This window comes from Anopheles coluzzii, chromosome X (assembly GCF_943734685.1).
Source record: "Anopheles coluzzii chromosome X, AcolN3, whole genome shotgun sequence".
In the NCBI taxonomy this organism is placed as follows: domain Eukaryota; kingdom Metazoa; phylum Arthropoda; class Insecta; order Diptera; family Culicidae; genus Anopheles; species Anopheles coluzzii.
In genome coordinates this window covers 4,873,569-4,880,217 of record NC_064669.1, presented here as the reverse complement: position 1 = coordinate 4,880,217, position 6,649 = coordinate 4,873,569, and the positions used below count along the sequence as shown (strand labels likewise).

General features: G+C 44.1%; 2 protein-coding genes across 4 annotated transcripts in view; one reads left to right on the top strand and one right to left on the bottom strand.

Annotated features, from left to right (window-relative positions):
- Positions 1–6,649, bottom strand: part of LOC120957074 (oligopeptidase A) — a 302,182-nt gene that overhangs the window by 40,422 nt on the left and 255,111 nt on the right. The window lies entirely within an intron of this gene.
- Positions 3,616–6,649, top strand: part of LOC120947683 (disks large 1 tumor suppressor protein) — a 53,841-nt gene continuing 50,807 nt past the window's right edge. Inside the window, exon 1 of one of the 2 annotated variants that reach the window (XM_040367087.2) lies at positions 3,616–3,811. The gene's annotated coding sequence lies outside the window, so the exon portion shown is untranslated. Of the gene's footprint in view, positions 3,812–4,246; positions 4,521–6,649 lie in introns of those variants that run through there. The other variant, XM_040365403.2, reaches the window with a different exon arrangement.

Below are 6,649 nucleotides of genomic sequence, written 5' to 3'. Positions count from 1 at the left end.
GGTCTCTCGGGTCCCAGTTTTAACACCCGAAGTTCCCTATCACTGTTTCAAAGGTCCGGAGCATACAAAATCGAGGCTTTGATGACATTGGGAACCTCTACCTCAAACACCTGCAAGACCGAGCCCGTACAATGTGGCTTGTTATCATGCTTCTTGGAACTACACACTGCTGACTTAAACCTACTTCTCGATATAGCCATTTTATGGAAAAACTTCAATTAGTTCCTGGTTTTGGGGGTCCTAAATCTGAAATTAGCAATATTGAACCTCTGTCTGCTAATAGCTACTCGCTAGTCAGTCACCAAACTTCCTGCGTGATCTCAAACGAATTCTTGCCCGTCTAAATCACTGTTAAAATAGACTGTGAAGGGAATATCCTACAGAGATCCCACCAGAAGTAGTCCCAAAAACTGTTCGGCGAACATCAACAGCGCTCTGCGTTACGTCGGCGTTACGCGTAACGCTTGCGAGTGGCAAACCCAAGCAGCATTCTAACCTCCATGCTTGTTGTAGTCGTCGTTCGCTGGCAATGCTATTGCTTAGGTGTCATGAGATAATTAGACCACGGTTTGTTCAAGCATATAAATGATGGAGTAAATGATATAGGGACGATACTGGAAACGTAAACAGAACAGCTCCGATGTGTTGAAAAGAGCTACTAAATTGTCAAACACTAGCTTCTCTGAGGGCACTCGTTCGCCAGCTCTGAACATCAAGATGCTGAGGCAACGAAAGACGAAAGAAAGCCATATCTTCTAATAAAATGCATATGATAAATTTGAGTTCAAACACAGCAGAAAACTGAACTACAGTTCCCCCCCCCCCTCACTTCTTAAAATCCCAATACAGGGAAGGACCCAACAATTTTTTTTTTACTATTTGAAATAACTATTTAAAACAATGTGTTTTTTTTTGTTCGGTAACATGTCATCGATTGGTAGCGTGGACGACACAAGTGCAGTCAAAGTACAGCTTGAGGAGTTTTATTCGGTACGTAACGCTTCTTGAATGTAACGTCGAGGGCTGTTTTTCGTTACGCTTTTCTGCTTAAGGTAAAAGTAAGTCCTGAGTATAAATAAATTATAATATTACTATTAGGCTATCATTTTAAACAGCAATCAGAGTTGTACCAACTTCAAGTATTATAATTATAACAATCTTATACATAAAAAAGGGTTGCTTATAAAAAATGTTTATTTATTTATTTTCCCAGCCATTAATAAAGCAGGATAGTAAAATGCATTCAAGTATTTATTAACTTTATTGGCGTCATTTTGAAATACAGCCCTCGCACCTAAAGTAATGTTTATGTAAAATGGCCAGAAATATAGATTGAAAAGCTAATAATTAAATTTCATATACTTAATGTATTTATAAATATTTTTAATATTTTATATTTTCTAATCATAGGAAATGTTACTGCAATTGAAAGCTTTTGGGGTGTTTATGAACTTCCTTTAAATCCCCTAGAAATCGATTCATTTCAATTAACATCAAATCAATTAACTTTTTTTTCATCGCAATTTAAAATATTTTTTATTCAAACAATGTTCACTGGTCGGTCGCCTGGATGACAAAACTGTAATAAAAATATTGCTTGGGAATATTTTAAGGGATGTAACGCTTCTCCAATGTAACGTAGAGGGCTGAGGCTTACTTTTACCCGATCGTATTTCGATCGGTCCGGTCGCGCCGTTACACTGTTGTTGCGGTGTGTGTTGTTGCGGTTTGTGTCATGGGAGTTGCCAACAGGGGACGCTACTGCATAGAAATGTAGCGGGTTATTTTTTTATTTCAGCTAGCGCAAACATTTACGTAGAATAAAGATATAGAACAGAAGTACATTTCACTGAAGATCGGATAATAAAACTCCGGGATAAAATTTACTTTTTATCCAGCTTCCAGCTCCAGCTTCTCAGGAGCAAATCTCGCGAACTAACTGTACAGCGGTACACGACAGCAAGTTGCATACAACTTTTGCAGCATTTGCTCGTTTTACCTGGTCCTTAAGCAGTGATTCGAGGTATTGTAACAGTTGAAATATAATTTTGCTTCTTACGCTTAATTTGCCATGAGCAATATGGTAGTTTATGTATAAATAATAGTAAACTAATTTCTATTATAGATGAACACGATTTGAAGTCAAGTTTCAATTTATACGATGTATGCGTGAAAGAACAGTGAGTTTAATTTCATAATATAGATTCATGCGAGAATTCCATTTCGTTTATAAAACGTCAGCATTTTCAGCATTTGGTTTTTGGGAACCAAAATCTCCACCAAAAACATCAAAATTTTATTCAGAGCTAATTCACGATAGCTCTATTAGCAGCTTCACTTTCGCCGCAACAATGTTGCAAGGTTACATTTACCAGTGCAGTCAACAACTATCTACATACGAGCACAATTAGAGGCAGCATAGATCACAAATTTCGCTTGCAAAAATACACGGTAAACGGTAAAAAAAAATACATATGTGTTAATTTTTGATCGAACGCTTTTAACAAAAAGCAAAAAAGTTTTTCGTTTATCTGGTCTGGTAAAATTGCATCACCCTTCGAACGCTGTCAAACAACTTGCGCGCAAGCACCGAATAGTAGCGTGCAAGTGTTGAATTGAAATCGAAACTCACTCAAACAGTGCGGCTGAAACCATTCGCCGGCAAGTGAAAATTCATAAATTATTAACAATTTTGTTAAAGTCGGTCAAAGTCGTACAACGATTGTGCAAGAGCAAGAGCGAATCAAAAAGATGATTTGTGTACAAGCATAAGGTTTTTTTTCAAAACTTTTTTAACGGCAATTTTTAAAGATTTTTTTTAATGTAGAGTAAAAATACAGAATAGAAACTGTACAATAAAGAAACCAAAGTAAAGAATGTGAGACCTCTTTATTGACCTTATTTATTCCCGTTGTTTGTCGTCCCGTATGCTCCAAATCGAAACATTCCTCGTGCACGTGCTGCTCAAGCGGTTCTGCTTTGAATTTATCTCATCCTTTCTCCTTTCCATCGTCAAATATTCTCTCGTGCTCTCTTACTCGCCACACCACATGCACACTTACCGTCGCTCCTTGTGCATGGCATCCTTTCGATTGGTTTCATATTCTCCCTCTCTCTCTCTCTCACCCTGAAGGGATGCATTTCGAAACAATGGTAGGCATTGATAGGGAAAGGTGAAAAGAAACTTCAATCTTCCCTCATCGAAAGAGAGAACCAGAGAGTGTGAGAGAGCCCAGCGGTCGGAGAGTGTAGAGCAGCAAATCAAAGCCGTCCGTGTGACGTAAGCACCGGAGCACGAAAGGACGAGAAAATAGGAAAAACAAGAGCAAAATCAACACAGCAGCGTTGAAAAGTGGGTAAGAAACCGAACCAAAAGAACAGTGAGCAGTTTTCCTAACACTATGAGAGCGAGAGCGAGACAAAAGGTGAGCATCACAAAAAAAGTGGGAAAGAGCGCACGCGAGCGAGCGAGAGAGAGAGAGAGTGCCGAAAAAATCGCGCGCGTGGTGAGCGATTTTCCGTCCAAGCCGGAGCCGCAAAGAGAGCCGAACGGCAAACGTCGACCCTGGTGTGATTATGAAATCGAGCGCGGGTTGCCGCGACGGGCAAGGTACGGTGGGTGGGCGATGCGAAAAGCCCGCCGCATAAGAACCGAGCGGGTTTTTCGGGCGCATTTTTGCGCAAAGGGACACGGCGTGCGGTCCCGTTGCAACGCAGCAGCAGCGAGTTGAGTTTTCCCGTGTTTTACCCTGTGTGGTCTGTGCGCGTGACTGTGTGTGTGTGTGTAAGTGTGTCAGTTTTTTCTTTACTTGTAAGTTCAGCCTCCCCTCCCCCTCCCCATAGCTTTGCAAAGTCGCCGAGTTTGCAAAGTGGTATTTATGCAACCGCTTTACGCAGCCGAACGAAAGGGCTGTGCGGCACGCATCACACACGGCTGGCGGCGAGAAAGAGATGGCGCAGGCGCTAGAAAAGAATCCACTGTGCGAGGAAGCAACCGAAGAAAGAGAGAGCGAGAGAGAGAGAGCGCGCGCGAGCGACTTGGTGCGGGTGGAAAAAGAAAGTGGAAAAACACACACACACACAATGTTTGAAGTTTCGGGCCCAAAAGACAACCTGCTCTTGAAGGTTGCCTAGTGTGTGCGTGTATGTGTGTGTGTCTAACGCTGCAGCGTTAAATTGGGGTGAGCCGACAGTTTTCCACCTGCTCGTTTGGGGGAAAATTCGGGAAAAAAACGCAACACACACATACACACACTCATAACGCACGCGACGTGTGGTCCGTTCGGATTGACCGGCTGCAGGCGGTCGCTCGTAATCGAACAGGGGACCCCCGGGGACCCCTCGAAAGGCTGTTTGAGCCTTGTGTGTTGTTGTCATTGCCCTGCGCGTGTGTGTGTGTGTGTTATTCAAGCGTGGAGACGGGTGGAAAAACGTACGCTTTTCCTCTCACACATCGCGCGGCGTGCGGACAGTCTGCGTGTGTATTGTTGGCCGTGCGTTTTGTGGGCTGCTTGCGATAGGTAAGGGAGCGCAGTCGGTGCATCGACCCTTTTTTTTTTGCTCCATTCCCACAAACACAAACACACACGCACAAGGACATCATTGTGTGTGTGTGTGCCGTTGAGTTGCCACGTGATCGTGATTGTAATTAAAAGTTTCAATTATTTAAATCCAGCCCCGTAGGGTGGCACCGTGCCCGCTATTGTTTCAAACCCAACTCCCGAGAAGAAGAAGAAGAAGAAGAGGAAGAAAAGGAAGAAGAAGAAGCAAAAAAACATTCGGAAAAATAGTAATCGAACTGGCGAACCTTTTTGCTCCGGAAAAACATCGTGCCAAGCGTTCAAAAATGTAGTAAAAAAAAAAAACAAAAAAAAAAACGGGAGGCCATGCAAGTGTGTGTGTATGTGACTGTGTGAATGTTGTATAGTGCTAGGTGTGTAGTTATAACAAGGGTTTTGTGCGAAACAACAGAAACAAAAATCGAAGAAGAAAAAAAACGCACCAAACCACGAACCTTTAGTGGAAAACTTCTATCAAAAACCATAAAACTGGAACAAGAGCCAGTGGAAGGGGGGAGGTGAATGGAAGGAGAATGATTTTTGGCGGTGTCCCTGCTCCATCCCACGCGTACTCTGTCTATCGCACTATCTCCCTCTCTCGCTCGCTTTTGCTCTATGTTGCTCTCTTCTCCTCCATTCTCCATTTGCACTCCATCAACCAAGCGAACACAATCAAACGATTAACATGGGCAATGAAGGGAAATTGCAGGTGGAAAACCCGCCTCTCATCCCTCCCCCGACTACAGTGTTCACGACTTGTGTGGGTGTGTGTGTGCGTGCTTTTTTTTTTGTTTTGCTGTCTCGATCGGAAAAAAGTGTGCTTCACGTGCTGCGTGAAGCGACGATGGACGGGTGAAGGGGTGTGGGGGGGGGGGGGGGGGGGGGGGGGGGAATGGTGGCTTAGGGACATGTTTTATATTACCATCGTTCAACGTGCGGGTTGCCTGGGCAATGGAAAACCGGAGCCGAAGTGCATTTAAACGCTCCCAACGCTTCCGGTGACACCATGCGTGTGTGTGTGTGTGTGTGTGTGTGTGTGTGTGAGCAATTTAACGTGTTTCACTCAACTGGCACTTAGTTGCATTAGTGTACACGCAGCGTTTTTCTCAATTTTTTTGCTGCAAATTCGGAGGGGGGTTTGGGTGGAGTTTTCCTTTTTTCCCATCGTTTTTAACGTTATTAGTACCCACACACACATACACAAACACACGCGTTGGATGAATCGATTCCAAAAAAAAATGTGAAGAAAGTATGGGGTAGGAGGGAGGACACACAAAGAAAAGTGAGGTCGGAGGAAAGGAACACACAATCGATGATTGACAAACGATCGAACCGTGCGTAGCGCCTGAATGTATGCTATCAGCTGCTATCCGTGGCCATGTGTCCTGGCGAGAGGCGAGCGAGTGAAAGAGAGAGAGAGAGAGAGAGATAGAGAGAGAGAGAGAGAGAGAGAGAATGTATAAGAGCGTGCGCGCGCGCTTCCCTTTCTTCCTCTCCCCCAGCTCTTTCTTCGGTTTTCCCGTGAACGATTTTGTGCGTGTGTCTCTGTGTGTATGTGTGTGTGTGCGGGCATTTCCATCCGTTTTCCCGACTTCCCGCGCCCTACCTTCTCCTGCCCCCCTTTGCTCCCGAGGAGCATTCCGCAATGCAGTTTCGTACGGTTGTTTTCCCGAGCTGCGGGGGCCTTTTCCCTCTCATTCCCTTGACCTACTCCTTCTTCTTCTTCTTCACCTCCTCCTCCTTCTCTTCGTCCTGGTACCCACGCTGTGTAGTATCGGTTCCAACTAAAACCAACTCACACACACACACACACGCACCAAAAGAAACAGTGTGGTTAAACTTTTACTCGTCCACCGTTCGCCCCGTGGTGAAACTCCAACCTTTTCCCGCTGCGAAAGGTCCTAAGGAAAACGCTTAAAAGAAGAGAAAAAAAATCGTTTGAAAACGCGACACGCTACATCAATCGCACTGTACTGAGCGAATGATAATGCGCGCGCTCTCGCTCTCCCTCTCTATCTCTCTCTCTTGCCCTTATTGCTCAATGTCAGTGGTGCTCAACTCTTTCCTTAGTAATGTTTCGGTGATTGTTA